Below are 18,752 nucleotides of genomic sequence, written 5' to 3' on the forward strand. Positions count from 1 at the left end.
AGCTAAGCCCCCGAGTGAGAGGGTTGCTCTTCACTCGGTAGGATTTTTGTAACTTAGGCGAGCACAGGGCTGCAGCTAAGCCCCCGAGTGAGAGGGTTGCTCTTCACTCGGTAGGATTTTTGTAACTTAGGCGAGCACAGGGCTGCAGCTAAGCCCCCGAGTGGAAGGCTGGCTTACCACTCGGTAGGATTTTGATAACTTAGGCGAAACAGATTCGCAGCTAAGCCTCCGAGTGGGAGTCTGGCTCGCCACTCGGTAGGATTTTTACAAACTTAGGCGAAACGGATTCGCAGCTAAGTCACCCACTGAGGGGGAATTTTATTGGACAAAAATAAAAAGCGACAGAAATTATGGAGGGACTATGACACTATTATTTTGAGGTCCATGAACTACAGGAGTACTTTATTGCAACTCATCCGAGTGATAAAACTTAAGTGTAAAATGGGCGGAGTAGCTCCGCGTTCCAAGCTCGGGGCTCGTCGATATTATGCTTGACGTTGTAAAGACGGTACGCCCCGTTGTGGAGAACCTTGGTGACGATGAAGGGGCCTTCCCAAGAAGGAGCAAGCTTGTGTGGTTTGTGCTGATCCACTCGAAGAACCAAATCTCCTTCCTGGAAGGCTCGACCTCTCACATTTCTGGCGTGGAAACGACGCAAATCTTGTTGGTAGATGGTCGACCGGATCAGAGCCATCTCCCTTTCTTCCTCTAAAAGGTCGACTGCGTCTTGCCGCGCTTGTTCAGCCTCTGCTTCATTGTAGATTTCAACTCGAGGAGCATTGTGGAGAAGATCACTCGGCAAGACTGCTTCAGCTCCGTAGACCAAGAAGAATGGAGTTCTTCCGGTCGACCGATTAGGTGTGGTCCGCAGTCCCCAGAGTACTGAGGGAAGTTCGTCAACCCAAGCTCCAGCCGCGTGTTTGAGATCACGCATCAGTCGAGGCTTCAATCCCTTAAGAATCAGTCCATTAGCTCGCTCTGCTTGTCCATTCGACTGCGGATGGGCGACTGAAGCGTAGTCGACCCGTGTGCCCTGGGAGTTGCAGAAAGCTCTGAATTCTTCTGAGTCAAAGTTCGACCCATTATCCGTAATGATGCTGTGTGGGACTCCATATCTGAATATTAGTTTCCTGATGAAGCTAACAGCAGTACCGGTGTCAAGGCTCTTGATTGGTTTAGCCTCGATCCACTTGGTGAACTTGTCGACTGCCACCAGTACATGCGTGAAGCCACTTCGTCCTGTTCTCAAAGGACCGACCATGTCCAATCCCCATACTGCGAAAGGCCAGACGAGTGGAATGGTCTTCAGAGACGACGCAGGCTTGTGTGACATATTCGAGTAGAATTGACATCCCTCGCACTTATCCACTATCTCTTTTGCCATCTCATTCGCCTTTGGCCAGTAAAATCCGGCTCGGTATGCTTTGGCCACGATGGTCCGGGAGGACGCATGATGACCACAGGTCCCCGAGTGAATATCATTGAGGATGAGTCGACCTTCTTCTGGTGTTATGCACTTCTGACCAACGCCAGTCACGCTTTCTCTGTATAATTGTCCTTTAATTACGGTAAAGGCCTTAGATCGACGGACGATCTGTCGAGCCTCTTCCTCATCCTCCGGGAGCTCTTTCCTCAGGATATATGCGACATACGGAATCGTCCAGTCGGGAATGACCACCAAAACCTCCATGATCAAGTCGACCACCGCTGGGACTTCAACTTCAGTCGGATCTGTGGCACTCTTGGGCTGTGGAGTTTCTTCGGTGAAAGGATCCTCTTTGACTGACGGAGTGTGTATATGCTCCAAGAACACACCACTCGGAATGGCTTCTCTCTTGGAACCTATCTTTGCTAGATCATCAGCTGCTTGATTTTTCAGTCGGGGTATATGATGGAGCTCCAACCCCTCGAACTTCTTTTCCAGCTTCCTCACTGCACTGCAGTATCCAGTCATGGCTGGGCTTCTCACGTCCCACTCTTTCATCACCTGATTGACCACTAAATCCGAGTCGCCATAGACCATCAGGCGACGGACGCCGAGTGAAATGGCCATGCGCAACCCATATAAGAGGGCTTCATATTCTGCCTCATTGTTGGAGGAATCAAAGTGAATCTGGAGCACATATCTGAGCTTATCTCCTCTGGGGGAAACCAGGACAACCCCAGCACCGGAACCATTCAACATCTTAGAGCCATCAAAAAACATGGTCCAATGCTCCGAGTGAACTTCAGTCGGCTGCTGCTGTTCAATCCACTCGGCAAGGAAATCTGTTATTGCCTGGGACTTAATGGCTTTCTTTGCCTCAAACTTGATATCAAGGGGAAGAAGTTCAATCGCCCATTTGGCCACTCGACCAGTTGCATCTCTGTTGTGCAAAATCTCTGATAGTGGAGCGTCGCTGACGACTGTGATGGAATGATCAGAGAAATAATGAGCAACCTTCTTTGTGGTCATGTATATTCCATACACAAGCTTCTGATAATGAGGATATCTCTGCTTGGATGGAGTCAAGACTTCAGACAAATAATACACTGGGCGCTGAACTTTGAGAGCTTTTCCTTCTTCTTCCCGCTCGACCGTTAGCACAGTACTGACGACTTGTCCTGTGGCTGCGATATAGAGCAACAGAGGCTCTTTGCTGATTGGAGCAGCAAGCACCGGCTGGGTGGAGAGCAGAGCTTTTAGCTCGGCAAACGCTGCATCAGCTTCTGGAGTCCACTCGAACTTGTCTGGCTTCTTCATCAGTCGGTAAAGAGGTAATGCCTTTTCACCGAGTCGTGAGATGAATCGACTTAATGCGGCCAAGCATCCAGTAAGCTTCTGGACATCATGCACTCGCACAGGGCGTTTCATTCGGAGAATAGTGCCAATCTTCTCTGGGTTAGCGTCGATTCCCCGTTCGGAAACGAGAAAACCGAGTAACTTGCCACCAGGAACTCCAAATGTGCACTTTGATGGATTGAGCTTGATATCATACCTTCTAAGGTTGGCAAATGTTTCGGCGAGGTCAGCGAGCAGGTCGGAACCTTTCCGCGACTTGACAACGATATCATCCATATAAGCTTCCACATTCCGACTGATTTGAGTGAGTAGACACTTCTGAATCATTCGCATAAATGTGGCTCCGGCATTCTTGAGGCCGAACGGCATGGTGATATAGCAGAAGCACCCGAATGGAGTGATGAAAGCTGTTTTTACCTCGTCGGGCCCGTACAGACGGATCTGGTGGTACCCGGAGTAGGCATCTAAAAAAGATAACCTCTCACATCCCGCGGTCGAGTCAACAATTTGATCTATGCGAGGGAGAGGAAAATGATCTTTCGGGCAGGCCCGGTTGATGTGCTTGAAATCAATGCACATTCGGAGCGACTTGTCCTTCTTAGGAACCATGACGACATTAGCGAGCCACTCGGAGTGGTATATCTCTCGGATAAATCCTGCCGCCAACAGTCGAGCCACTTCTTCGCCAATGGCTTTTCTCTTCTGGACGGCGGACCGCCGAAGATGCTCTTCGACTGGTTTTGCAGATGAGTCGACTCTTAGGCGATGCTCAGCCAGTCCCCTGGGAACACCTGGCATGTCAGCGGGCTTCCATGCAAAAATGTCCCAGTTCTCACGGAGGAACTGGATGAGCGCTTCTTCCTATTTTGGGTCGAGTGTCGTGGAGATGCGGGTCGGAGCTGCTTCGGGGTCGGTCGGGTGAATGTGAACAGGCTTCGTCTCACCGGACGACTGGAATGCAGACTCTGTGGCGGGCTTCTTGGATCACAGCAAGTCACTCGGATCTGCGTTTTGCTTATATTCTTCAAACTCGACCGCTGTCACCTGGGAATCGGCGATCTTGGAGCCCTTCTGAAAGCACTCTTCTGCCTTTTTCCGATCACCGGTGACAGTGATCACTCCTTTGGGACCGGGCATCTTCAACTTGAGGTACACGTAGCATGGTCGAGCCATAAATCGTGCGTAAGCTGGTCTCCCCAAAATGGCATGATATGCACCCTGAAAATCCACGACCTCAAACGTCAACTTTTCTTTGCGAAAATGCTTCGAATCACCAAACACCACGTCCAAAGCTATCTGGCCGAGTGACTCGGCCTTCTTCCCTGGTATAACTCCATGAAAGCTCATGTTACTAGTGCTCAGTCGGGACATCGGAATGCCCATACCTTTCAATGTGTCTGCATACAATAAGTTCAGCCCACTTCCACCATCCATCAGCACCTTTGTCAGTCGAGTGCCTTCGACAACTGGATCGACCATGAAAGCTTGCCTCCCAGGGGTGGCAATATGAGTCGGGTGATCAGATTGGTCGAATGTGATGGGTGTTTGAGACCACTTCAGATAATTTGCTTTTGCGGGGGCAACCATGTTCACCTCTCGGTTAATCACTTTCAGTCGACTTCTGCTTTCCACATCTGCAAAGATCATCAGAGTGGAGTTGATATGCGGATATCCTTCCTCACTGTCCTCCTTGTCTTCGGCCTTGTCCGACTCCTTCTCCTTGTCCTTAGACTGTTTTCCCTGAAACTGCTGGATCAGGAGTCGACATTGGCGAGTGGTGTGTTTCGGGTAAATGATATTCCCCTCTTCGTCTTTCTTCGTGTGAATGTGACATGGCATATCCATCACGTCGTTCCCTTCTTTATCCTTTACCTTCTTGGGGTTCCAGGATCCTTTTGGTTTCCCCTTAAACTTTCCTTGAGTCACGGCCAGAGCCTCTCCAGGAGCTGCCGGTTCAGCCTTCCGCTTCTGTTTCCGACTGGTGTTTCCTTTTTCCGACTGACTCGGCTTGTGCTTGCCGCTTCGGAGTCGGTCTTCTTCTTCGCCGTTGGCGTACTTGGTAGCAATCTCCATCATCCGACCCAAGGTCATGTCACCGGTTCGACCAAACTTCAAACTCAGTTCTCTGTTCTTGACACCATCTTTGAAGGCGCAGACTGCCTGATGATCAGACACATTCTCCACAGTGTGGTGCAAAGTGATCCACCTCTGAATATACTCTCTGAGAGTCTCATTAGTTTTCTGCACGCAGACTTGCAACTCTGTCAATCCAGCTGGTCGCTTGCAAGTTCCTTCAAACGTCCTGACGAACACTCGGGACAGATCTTCCCAAGTGTAAATGCTGCTAGGAGGTAATTGAGTCAACCATGCCCTGGCAGAACCTTCCAACATGAGGGGCAAATGCTTCATGGCCACCTCGTCGTTCCCACCACCAATCTGAACTGCCACTCGGTAGTCTTCAAGCCAAGTTTCACGCTTAGACTCACCAGTGAACTTGCTGACTCCTGTTGCCAACCTGAAATTGGGAGGGATAACTGCGGCTCTGATAGCTCTGTTGAAACATTCAGGACCAGAAACATGCACTCGACTGCTTGTGGGTACATCTCTGTCGAGTCCACCTCGATGGGCTCTGTTCCGGTCAACCAACCCTTGCACGATAATGGATCGCGCGTCGAAGCCTGGTTCTCTGGGGTCGACTGGAACCCTACGCCCTGTACTGTACTGACGCCTATCATCTGGCTGCCGAGGAGCGTAAGACCCACCCCTCGGAGGGGAATAGGGCACTCGACGCCTATCATCTCGGTCGAGTCTGTCGCCATATTGATCTCGCCGATTCTCGCGCCCTTCACGCCGCGGAGGCGATCTGGGGCTGTGAGCCGACTGAACCGTATTCACAGTGACGGATCGACTGTGAATTCTGTTGCGCGACTGAGACACGGCTGAATTCTGATCTCCTGCTGCCCGGAGCAGATCCCTGATCTGCAGCAAACCTCTGCCTGCTTCCGACTGCGAAGGCTGGATGGACTCTGCTATACGGGTCGCAGCTGCTAAATTCTGAATTGGGGTTCGATATACCTGAGTTGGCGGGAAGAGTTGACGTCGACTGGTGTCGGGAACTCGTTGCCGCGCGCGCTCGTCGAGTGCTCGCTGAAGATTCTCCAGTCGAGTGCGCTCGGCCAAATTGGCCAGACGCGCCTCCTCCAAGGCAGGAGCCTCGGGGGTTTCTCCTGCAATGGGAATACGCAGGGGATCCTCGTTCCTGCGGCGAAGTTCCTCTCTTTGCAGAGAGTCGAGTGGCTCGGGCTGGTACTCTTCGTAGCCTCGTGTAGGGTCGCCGCCGTCACCTGCTCCGCCACCACGGGCGAAGCCAGGGGGACTGTGGGGCCCGTCGACCATCAAGATTTCCGCCGCTGGATCACTACTACCGCACTCGGATGCAGTCTCTACGGAGCCAGTCGACTGATCGAACAAGCCGTAGAGAGGTTCGTCGGGCTCGATTGCCGCAACTTGGGTGGTGGCCGATTGGCGAGCCACCGCGTGCCTCACCCATCGCTGAAGCCTCGACCGGCCTGAGCGCTTGCGCTGGCGGGAGACCGGGAGGGTGGACGATAAAGGAGCCGATCGATATTGGGTCGACGGTTGCCGCAGCAGAACGCCACGGACACATGCGCGAAAATGCGTCGCACCGCGGACGGGGAGCGCATCCACGTCGAGTGGAGCCTCCTGGAGCCATGCGGAGTCGTCGGCGATGAAGGTGAGAGTGCCGAGACGGATCTCTTGACCCCCGACCAAAACTCCAGCAGACACCATGATGAAAGTACTCGGAAGAATTGCAACTTCTCCACAAAATCGCTAAAACACCCGCCCCACGGTGGGCGCCAACTGTCGTGGTTCTAAGCCTGACAGTAGAGTGGGGGGTAGGTATTGAGAGGCAAGGTCCTAGCTATGGAGAGGTTGTAAGCACAAAGGATGTACGAGTTCAGGCCCTTCTCGGAGGAAGTAACAGCCCTACGTCTCGGAGCCCGGAGGCGGTCGAGTGGATTATGAGTATATGAGTTACAAGGTCCGAACCCTTCTGCCTGTGGAGGGGGGTGGCTTATATAGAGTGCGCCAGGACCCCAGCCAGCCCACGTAGGAGAGGGTTTAAGGTGAGTTAAGTCTGGGGCGTTACTGGTAATGCCCCACATAAAGTGCCTTTACTATCATAAAGTCTACTTGATTACAGGCTGTTGCAGTGCAGAGTGCCTCTTGACCTTCTGGTGGTCGAGTGAGTCTTCGTGGTCGAGTCTTTCAAGTCAGTTGAGTGTGTCCCTCGTTAGTCGACTGGAAGGCGACTTCTTCTGAGGGTGTCCTTGGGTAAGGTACTTAGATCAGGTCCATGACCCTACCCTAGGTACATAACCCCATCACCGACGAAATCAAAACAGCTTTCATCACTCCATTCGGGTGCTTCTGCTATATCACCATGCCATTCGGCCTCAAGAATGTCGGAGCCACGTTCATGAGAATGATTCAAAAGTGTTTACTCGCTCAAATTAGTCGGAATGTGGAAGCATACATGGATGATATCGTGGTCAAGTCGCGAAAGGGTTCCGACCTGTTGACTGACTTAGCTGAAACATTTGCCAATCTCAGGAGGTATGATATCAAGCTCAATCCATCAAAGTGCACATTCGGAGTACCTGGCGGAAAGTTACTCGGTTTTCTCGTTTCCAAACGAGGAATCGATGCTAACCCAGAAAAAGTTGGTACCATACTCCGAATGAAGCGCCCTGTGCGTGTGCACGACGTCCAGAAGCTTACTGGATGCTTGGCCGCATTAAGTCGATTCATCTCTCGCCTCGGTGAAAAGGCGTTGCCTCTTTACCGACTGATGAAGAAGGCGGACAAGTTTGAGTGGACTCCAGAAGCTGATGCAGCGTTTGCCGAGTTAAAAACTCTGCTCTCCACCCAGCCGGTGCTTGCTGCTCCAATCAGCAAAGAGCCTCTGTTGCTTTATATTGCAGCCACAGGACAAGTCGTCGGTACAGTACTTACGGTCGAGCGGGAAGAAGAAGGGAAAGCCTTCAAAGTTCAGCGCCCAGTGTATTATCTCTCTGAAGTTTTGACCCCATCGAAGCAAAGATATCCTCATTATCAGAAGCTCGTATATGGGATCTACATGACCATGAAGAAGGTTGCTCATTATTTCTCTGATCATGACATTTCAGTCGTCAGCGACACACCATTGTCAGAAATTCTGCACAACAGAGATGCAACTGGTCGAGTGGCTAAATGGGCGATTGAACTCCTTCCCCTTGATATCAAATTCGAGGCAAAGAAAGCCATTAAGTCCAGGGCTATAGCAGATTTCCTTGCCGAGTGGATTGAGCAACAACAGCCAACTCAAGTCCACTCGGAGCATTGGACCATGTTCTTTGATGGCTCTAAGATGTTAAATGGTTCTGGTGCTGGGGTCGTTTTGGTTTCCCCCCGAGGAGACAAGCTCAGATATGTGCTCCAGATCCACTTTAATTCCTCCAACAATGAAGCAGAATATGATGCACTCTTGTATGGATTACGCATGGCCATTTCACTCGGCGTCCGTCGCCTTATGGTCTATGGCGATTCAGATTTGGTGGTCAATCAAGTGATGAAGGAGTGGGACGTTAGAAGCCCAGCCATGACTGGATACTGCAATGCGGTGAGGAAGCTCGAAAAGAAGTTCGAGGGGTTAGAGCTCCACCACATACCCTGACTGAAAAATCAAGCAGCTGACGATCTGGCGAAGATAGGATCCAAGAGAGAAGCTATCCCCAGTGATGTGTTTTTGGAACACATCCACACTCCGTCAGTCGTAGAAGATCCTTTTACCGATGAAGCCCCGCAACCTAAGAGTGTCATGGACCCGACTAAGGTTGAAGTCCCAGCGGTGGTCGACCTGATCATGGAAGTTCTAGTGATCACTCCAGATTGGACAGTACCATATATTGCGTATATCTTGAGGAAAGAGCTCCCGGAGGACGAAGAAGAGGCTCGAGAGATCGTCCGCCGATCTAAAGTCTTTACCGTGATAAAGGGACAGTTGTACAGAGAAAGCGCGACTGGAGTTGGTCAGAAATGCATAACGCCAGAGGAAGGTCGAATAATCCTTGATGACATTCACTCGGGAACCTTTGGTCATCATGCGTCCTCTCGGACCATCGTGGCCAAAGCATACCGAGCCGGATTTTATTGGCCAAGAGCGAATGAAATGGCGAATGAGATAGTCGACAAGTGCGAGGGATGCCAATTTTACTCCAATATGTCACACAAGCCCGCGTCAGCTTTGAAGACTATACCACTCGTCTGGCCCTTTGCAGTGTGGGGTTTGGATATGGTCGGTCCTTTGAGAACAGGCAGAAGCGGTTTTACCCATGTGCTGGTAGCAGTCGACAAGTTCACTAAGTGGATCGAAGCTAAACCCATCAAGAACCTCGATGCCGGTACTGCTGTCAGCTTCATCAGAGAATTGATATTCAAATACGGGGTCCCGCACAGCATCATCACTGACAACGGGTCAAACTTCGACTTCGAAGAGTTCAGAGCTTTCTGCACATCTCAAGGCACGCGAGTCGACTACGCTTCAGTCGCTCACCCACAGTCGAATGGACAAGCAGAACGAGCCACCCGTTTGATCCTCAAAGGGTTGAAACCCCGTTTGATGCGTGATCTTAAGCATGCGGCTGGTGCATGGGTTGAAGAACTTCCCTCAGTGCTTTGGGGGTTAAGGACCACGCCCAACCGGTCGACTGGGAGAACTCCATTCTTCTTGGTCTACGGGGCTGAAGCAGTCTTGCCGAGTGACCTTCTCCACAATGCTCCCCGAGTCGAGCTCTACACTGAAGCAGAAGTAGAACAAGCACGGCAGGATGCAGTCGACCTTTTAGAGGAAGAGAGGGAGATGGCTCTGATCAGATCGACCATTTACCAACAGGACTTGCGTCGCTTCCACGCCAAAAACGTGAAGAGTCGAGCCTTCCAGGAAGGAGATTTAGTTCTCCGAGTGGATCAGCAGAAACCACACAAGCTTGCTCCTTCTTGGGAAGGTCCCTTCATAGTCACCAAGGTTCTCCACAATGGAGCATACCGTCTTTACAATGTCGAGCATCAGATCGACGAGCCCCGAGCTTGGAACGCTGAACTTCTCCGCCCCTTTTACACCTAAGTATTCACTCGGACGAGTTGTAATAAAAGTACTTCTGTAGTTTGTTTATTAAAGACGATAGCTTTATAATCTTCCCTGTAATCGTTATTTTTTTTGTCCTCTCAAAACAATCCCCCAGTGGGTGGCTTGGCTGCGAATCCGATTCGCCCAAGTCTGTAAAAAAAAATCCTAACCGAGTGGTGAGCCAGTCTCCCACACGAAGGCTTAGCTGCGAAATCCGTTTCGCCTAAGATAAATAAAATTCTACCGAGTGGTAAGCCAGTCTTCCACTCGGAGGCTTAGCTGCAGTTCAAATACTCGCCTAAGATAAATAAAATCCTACTGAATGGTAAGCCAGCCTTCCACTCGGAGGCTTAGCTGCAGTCCAAGCACTCGCCTAAGATAAATAAAATCCTACCGAGTGGTAAGCCAGCCTTCCACTCAGAGGCTTAGCTGCAGTCCAAGAACTCACCTAAGTACAAGTACAACATGCGTTCTGCAAGGAGGACGAGGTGCAGGTCGACTGCTACCCTCTCCCTCCGAGTTGCGCCACCAATTCAAAAATCCTACCGAGTGGAGAGCAGACCTCCCACTCGGGGGCTTAGCTGCAGCCCAGTGCTCGCCTAAGTATCTGAAATCCTACCGAGTGGAGAGCAGACCTCCCACTCGGGGGCTTAGCTGCAGCCCAGTGCTCGCCTAAGTGTCTGAAATCCTACCGAGTGGAGAGCAGACCTCCCACTCGGGGGCTTAGCTGCAGCCCAGTGCTCGCCTAAGTGTCTGAAATCCTACCGAGTGGAGAGCAGACCTCCCACTCGGGGGCTTAGCTGCAGCCCAGTGCTCGCCTAAGTATCTAAAAATCCTACCGAGTGGAGGGCAAACCTCTCACTCGGGGACTTAGCTGCAGCCCAGTGCTCGCCTAAGTGAATTGGGGGACAAGTCGATGGCAATAAGCGCTTCGCTTTAACCTGCAAAAGACGCCTCAAACCAAATGCAAACATATTCAGCGACGAACCCAAGTTCGGATAACACCTAACAGAACCGAAAGTGCTCAGGCACTAGGCCTGTTAAGGTTTGTCGGTTACAAAACTCACTCGGCATACCGAGGCAAATTTAAAGTATCAAGCTCAGAAGTTTTTTACCCCTCCTGTGGAGGGCTGGAAGGTGCCACAAACTCATCCATATCAATTCCATCTGCAATCCGAGTGGCAGCGGCAATGAAGGTCTCCATGAAAGATCTGAAATTGTGCTTCTTGGTGTTGGCCACCCTAAGAGCCACCAGCTTGTCCTCTCGTGCACCCTTGCAGTGAACGCGGACCAGAGACAGAGCAACATCCGCGCCGCACCTGGCCGAAGACTTCTTCCACTCCTGCACTCGACTTGGGACCTCGTTCAGTCGAGTCATCAAAGACTCGAGGTCGTTCTGGAGTGTCTCTCTTGGCCAGAGTGTTGTGTCGATGCGGGAAGTTGCGACCTTCAGCCTTGCGAGATAATCGATGACGACAGCAACACGAGATTCAAGTCGGAGCACGTTCATGGCGACTTCATCTTTCATAGGAGAGTTGATGGGGTCCAGGTTTACTTCCAGTTGACCAGTCTCCTCTTCAAAGTTCTGACAAAATTCTGCAAGCACAACCACCGAGTCAAGACAAACAGTCGGAGGTTACAATTAAAATATTTGTTTGATACAAAGGATTACCTTCAAGCATGAGGAACAACTTCTTGGCGAGTCCACCCAGATAAGCCTCTAGATCATTCTTCTTTCTCTTCAACTCACTGGCCTTGTCATTCAGGGTGGTCTTATCGCTTTTCAGTCGACTGACCTCCTGGTTGGCAGCATCAAGAGCAGCTTTCAGATTGGTGTTTTCTTCTTCAAGCTTAGTCACTGAAGCCAGCTTCTCATCCGCAAGCCTGGTCTTCTCTAAAGCAGTTTTTTGCATCTCAGCCAAGTCAAGCTCTTGTTTCTTCAGGGCATCCCTCACTTTGCCTGCAAAGTTACAGTGAGATTAGATTCGGAAACAAGTGAGAGGCAAAGGCAGTCGTCAAAGGCCTCACCAAGCATACCTTTAGCTTCCTCCTTCGCCTTCGTCAAGTTCTCTTGGGCCAGTTTTAGATCGAGCTCGAGCTGAATGTGTTTGTTCTCCAACTCAGTATAACGAGCCACAAGGTCACAGGATTTCTACGAAGAACCAATCGACAGATGTCAAAGACAATTCACTTCCGAGTAAGGAAAAATCATAGCATTTCTAAGACTACGGTCGAATGCAAACATTCGACCATAGTCTCGGGGACTACACCCAGTGGGTGCACTCAACGTGCCCCCACTAGTTTCATCAGTTAGAGTCGACCAGTCGACCAACAACACACACACAAAAAAAAACCCGGAGGTGTTCTTCAGACTATAATCGACTGCAAGCAGTCGACCACAGTCTCGGGGACTACACCCAGTGGGTGCACTCAGCGTGCCCCCACCTGTCTATGAATCTATTCGACCTAGTCGAGTAAGGAAAAAACTTAAGACATAAAGACTATAGTCGACTGCCAGCAGTCGACCATAGCCTTGGGGACTACACCCAGTGGGTGCACTCAGCGTGCCCCCACTAGTCTAGAATTTCAATCGACACACCCAGTGGGTGCAGGACAAACTCTAAGAATTGCGGAAAGAAGGGTTTACAGATATCATATCCTAACAGAACAGGCAGTGACCGACTGACCTGAACATTACTCTGAAGAGCTGAACTGGCGTCATAGGCTGCCTGGCTAGCTTCTCGTATCGCCTTCACTTGCTCCATCATGACCCCCGCTTGGCGTATCGCTTCTCTAGCAGCACTGGCTTGGTCTTCTGGAACGGGGTAGGTGGAGAAAAGCGAGGGTTGAGCAGCACTCGACGACGAAGGGCGAGCACTCGTCAACGGCACCGCGAAGGTTACGGTGGGTCGAGTGACATTGTCTCCCTCCACGACCAACATCTCGGGTGTCGGCACATCCTGAGTCGCCTTGCCAGCAGACGTTTTCTTGCTTCTCCTCGGCCGTGGTGGTTCTTCGTCATCGTCGTCAGGAAGGTCAATAACAATGTTAGATGAAACTGCAGAAAGAATCAAAATTAGAGACAATAAGTCAATCGACTGAAAACGGCAGCACAAGAGTCATACCAGGTTTCGAGGTTGCAGCATCCTCCATCTCGTGGTCTTCGACCCTCGCCGAAGTGTCGGAAGTAGCAGCGCTGCAGTTCCAAAAGTCAGTCGATTGGCCCATGAGTCGACCAAGAACAAGTTCATGAAACAGGGAAAGCTCAAAACTACCATTACCCTGAGATAGTGGGGATCACCATCTTCATCTTCGGCAAGACCTTTGCAGGCTTCGATGGTGCCACTCGAGATTGCTTCGGAGCCTTCTCAGTCGGTGCCGGAGAAGTAATCCGAGGGCGCTTGGTCGACTGGGAAGCAGTTGCGACCCCCTTACCCCGCTCAGTCGCGGGATCATGGGCAAGCTTCGAGCGTTTTTCCGAGCGGGGAGGTGCAACTTCCTCCTCCTCCTCCTCTTCTTCCTTCTCACCAGAGTCATCACCCTCGCCGTCGTCGTCAGCATCCGAATCCCACTCCTCCGGGCTTTCGCCCCTGCTTCCTTCCTCCTCCTCAGTCGGCATCTGCGCCCCATTGGGCATCGAGTACAATTCAGTGGTGGCCTGTCAGACAACAAAGCAAAACAAAGATCAATCGACCAATTCGCGGCAAAGCAGAATGGATAAAGCAAGATCACAATCGGGAATAAGTGGCCATACCGCGTCCGGCGTATAAGTACAGTCGAGTGGCGGGATCCTCCTAGACCCTCGAGGGTTGTCCTTGTTCCCTGTGATGGCGGCCACCCACCTCTCCAGCGTGGCGTCGTCGACTGCTTCTGGATGGACCCGAGTGGTGTCTTCGATACCGCAGTACAGCCACATCGGGTGGCCTCGGTACTGGAGCGGTTGGATGCGCCGCCTAAGGAAGACTTCCAGAAGATCCATGCCCATCACTCCGTCCCGAACGAGTTGGACCACGCGCTCCATCAACATTTTTACCTCGGCTTTCTCCTCAGGAAGCACCTTCAGAGAAGACGGTTTGTCCACTCGGTCCATGGAGAACGGAGGGAGACCAGTCGACTGCCCCGGCGTCGACTCGTCTTGGCAGTAGAACCAAGTCGACTGCCACCCTCTGACCGACTCAGGAAGGGTCATGGCCGGGAAAGTGCTCTTATTCCTCAACTGAATCCCAAGACCCCCGCACATTTGAATAACCTTGGTCCTCTCATCATCCAGACTCGCCTTTTTTACTGTCTGTGAGCGACAGGTGAATATGTGCTTGAAGAGACCCCAGTGCGGTCGACAACCCAGGAAGTTCTCGCACATGGACACAAAGGCAGCAAGATAAGCGATGGAATTGGGATTGAAATGGTGGAGTTGCGCCCCAAAGAAATTCAGAAACCCACGGAAGAACACACTCGGCGGCAGAGAAAAACCACGATCTACGTGAGTGGCTAAGAGAACGCACTCACCCTCCTGCGGCTGCGGTTGACACTCGGACCCCGGGAGCCTCGCTGACCCGTGGGGGGTCAGTCCCTCATTGGCCAGGTCATTGAGATCTTTCTCAGTGATGGTCGAGCGGATCCAATCCCCTTGGACCCAACCCTTCGGCAGGCGGGACCTCGACGAAGATCCGCCCCGACTGGACCGTCGTCGCCTTCGCTTGCCCCGTCGTCGTCGCCTTCTTCGCGCGCTCTAGGGCCGCCGTCTTCTCCTTCACCATTGTCGCCGGCGAAGCGCGCGAGAGGTGGATAGGCGGAGCCGGGAGCAGGCGCAGTGGGCGGAGGCAGAGAGGGAAGAGAGAAGAATGGGAAGGCACTGTTCAAAAAACCCTCCCCCGGCGCTTTATATAAGGGCGTTTCCGAGTGGCTGACGAGTGGGTCCGAGCGATCCTGTCACATCCCGAAACAGTCGCGCACGCACGATACGTGGCGAAAAAGGCGGCGCAGAAATTGAGGCGTCCACGCCTTATCCCGTCCGATTGCCGCGGACCGCCCCGCTTCGCGCGCTTCCCAAATTTCGGATCCCGCAAAATCCGCTAGCAGCAGAATAATCTGTCAGACAATATCTTTCCCGCGATCCGTCGCTCGGGAGTTCTCCAAAGTTCAAAAGTTCACTCGACAGAAGATAAGAATGGATCAAGGCGACTGAAGTAAAAGTTGACGCCAACACCGAAAGAAAAATCGCCAATCCAAGATACAACACAATCAAAGCGCAAGAAATGAGTCGGAGAAAATCATCAACTCCTTCCTCACTCGAACCTCGATCCATTCGGGGGCTAATGATGAGGATATGTACCTAGGGTAGGGTCATAGACCTATCTAGGATACCATGCCCAAGGACATCCTTAGACGAAGCTACCTTCCAGTCGACCAAGAGAGACTCCACTCGACCGGCTAGAAGACACTCGACAAACCTGAAGACACTCGACCATCAAGACCCACTCGACCATCAGGAGTTCAGGATCTACTCTACATCCAAACGGTCTGTAATTAAGTAGTCTTAATGGTCATGATGACACTTTAAGTAGGGCGTTACCAGTAACGCCCGCCTTAATGTACTTTAATCCTCTGCCACGTGGGATGGCTGGGGTCCTGGCGTCCTCTATATAAGCCACCCCCCTCCACTGGTAGAAGGGTTCGCACCCCTGTAACTCATATACACAGAAATCAGTCGACCGCCTCCGGGCTCCGAGACGTAGGGCTGTTACTTCCTCCGAGAAGGGCCTGAACTCGCTAAACACTCGTGTGTACAACTACTCCATAGCTAGGATCTTGCCTCTCCATACCTACCCCCATTCTACTGTCAGACTTAGAACCACGACATACGCTGCAAAGTTTGCACTGCATGCTGGATCAAAAACTGAGGATATACTCTGAGAGGGATTGGCTAGCAAGATATTTTTGGCCAGAGGGCTTCTAGTCTAGCCATTTCACGGACAAAAACACACTGACTGTAGTTTCACTAGTAGCATATCCATAACACAATAAATATAAGGACACAATTTTCTTCTTTAAGGTGCTCTTCATTTTTCTTCTTGCTGCCATTCAGCTCGGCAGTTCAGTTGGGAGCTTGTTTACAGTTTTATTTATGATTAATAACTACAGTTAATCAATAAACTCAACTAAGCACAGCTGTAAGCAATTCAGGAGAAGTATTTTTTTTTGCATGATAAAGTAATGGATAACTGGAACAACATACTTTAGAATGTATGGGGTCTCTAGTTTTGGAGGTATATTGTCACCAAAGAGAGCAGCTTCTTGAGCCATCTGTAACAAGATTCTTCGGACAATTTCCCCCATATACATACCAGAGGTCAACTTCTCATAAATCTGGAAGGAAATATTCTTATCCACACTCATCAACCACAAAACAGGGAAGTGCCATTACTGTATATCGAGGGCAACACCATATACCTGTTCTCCGGGGTTCAAACTCTCTGCATCCAAAGCTTGATCAAATTCAGTGAGTGGAAGATGAGCGGACTTGAAATTTCCCCACTCCATGTTTATTACCTGTTACAAACCAAACTAATTAAAATCTCATATCAATGGGGCATAAGTCTTTCTTCACTTGTTATCACCATTTCTTGTTTTTGTGATGCTGCAAGTAATATAAGCACAATAGTTTGCACGATTTTTTCAGCCTTCCAAAGTTGCATTCATCGGTGCAGAAGTAAAGACTAGAGACGCTCACCATATCTCCGGACTTGGGCAGGGGAGCATGCCATTTAGGAATGGCATCTCCATGCTCTATGTATGCTGCATTAGTACCAGTTCCCAGTATTACAGCAACCATAGTATCATTATCTACATACCTCCCAGCAGCCAGAGTCCCAACGGTATCATTCACCTACAAAATAGTCCTATATTTCAGTCTATACTGACAGATAGACCTGACATTTAACCCCAAGACTGTTTTCCAACAGTATTACCACAGTAAGCATAATGTACATATAAGAAGAAACTAACCAATGTTGAGACTTTCATAACAAGTCCTTGACGTTTTATAGCCTCGTTTAATTCAGCCACGATATCCTTGCCAACCTGACTTCAAAGCAAAAATGCAGGTACATCATTCATAGCTATTTATACAGTGGCTCATATAAGCATAACACCAAACTGGAAGTCCAAAGAAACTACAGGATTTTCCCCATTTAAACTTTTTGATACGGGATGATACTGGACATTGTTTTGTATAACTTGGAAAAAAAAATCACGTTCTTGTGTTAGCATCTTTGATTTGGTTTCCATAGGCTGGGTTCAATAAACTGACCATTTCCTCAATTGCAAAACCCTTTGTCCACTTGATAAGTGTGCCGGATGAAATTGAAGTTTGCTTCACTGGAAAGGAGAATGTAAAACCGAGTTCTCTCTGAGTGCCCTCCGGAAGATGATAATCTTCACCCTCAGAGGCAACAAACTTTGCTAAAGCAGCGGCGATAAAATCAAATAGTTCCTGAAAATTTACACCAAGTATGCAAGGTTTGCAAAAAAAAAAAGATGAACATTATGGCAAATGGACATGATCATTACATGCGAGCTTCTGGACATTAAATGCTGCGGAATGGATACCCCTACAGATTCTTGCTTGATAACTCGCTGTTCCTTGCCCCCTAATTGAACTCGTAAAACACGGAAGTTTGTTCCTCCGAGGTCAAGTGCATAAAATAGCCCTTTCTCATCCCTAAAATGGTTGCTTAAGTGAGATTAGATGATGTACTGAAGATGCAGCCCAATTCAACAGTTGCAATATAGGACAGTCACACAAGTATATATGCTACGCAATATTGGTGAATGCCTCTGCTGCAATTCTACAATTAAATTTCTTGATATAGTTCTGTTTCACCATTTTGTATAATTACAAGCACAAGAAAACCCCCTTTTGGCTTTACCCTCCTATAAGAACGAACAGGGAACCACACATTTCTTATTAATTCGTAATAATCGGCTAACCGTTCTCAATCTTAACCGAAGAGGTGAGGGGTTTTACCCGGAGGGGAGGGAGTCAACGTAGGTGACGAGCATCTTGAGCTTGCTCCCGTCCTCGGAGGCGAGCCCCGCGCGCATCTCAACGTCCATCGCGTCCGACACCTGCAGCAGCCGCGCCGCCGGCGCCACGCACCGCTCCTGCAGGTCCGACAGCACGGCGGCCACGCGCGCCCACCGCTTCGCCTCCCGCAGCCTCTGGCGCACGGCGATGGCAGCTGCGGCCGCGACCACCGCCACAGCAGCTAACGCCGCCGCCTTCCGCATCGATGCCGCTGGGTTCGCCTGCCCTTCGCGGCTTCACCCTCGGTGGTAGGAGTATTTGTGAGTTGTGACTGTACTCGTGAAAGACTGAGAGTCCACCGGCGACTTCTACAGTAAACTGAAAGCTGGTCCAATTCGTCTTTCGGCCTGAACTGAAGTCTAAACAACAACGACGAGACTTGGGACCTTTTGTCGGTTGGTTCGTTTAATTGTATTTTTGAGACAAAGATAAAAAAATTGCAGGGACAAAGATAATTGATTTGCACATTGTACCGTCGTTGCAAAATACTCCCTATCTCTACCTATATATATATATATATATATATATATATATATATATATATAATAATAAAGCGGCTAGCGTTTCTGTCGTCCGTCGTCGTGTTTTTTTGGCAAAAAAGCCCTTCAGTTTATCGGAAATTGCACCCGCAGTCCCAGTCCGGATTGAGCAGTGCTCGATGCAGAGGTGGGCGTTGGCTCGCTGCTCCTCCCGAG

At 50.3% G+C, this 18,752-nt stretch overlaps 1 pseudogene; it reads right to left on the reverse strand.

Moving 5' to 3' along the window:
- Nucleotides 1-15,741: 15,741 nt before the first annotated feature.
- LOC119276954 lies at nt 15,742-18,537 on the reverse strand (annotated as a pseudogene).
- Nucleotides 18,538-18,752: the final 215 nt, after the last annotated feature.

The sequence above is a fragment of the Triticum dicoccoides genome, chromosome 3B (genome assembly GCF_002162155.2).
Source record: "Triticum dicoccoides isolate Atlit2015 ecotype Zavitan chromosome 3B, WEW_v2.0, whole genome shotgun sequence".
Lineage (NCBI taxonomy): Eukaryota > Viridiplantae > Streptophyta > Magnoliopsida > Poales > Poaceae > Triticum > Triticum dicoccoides.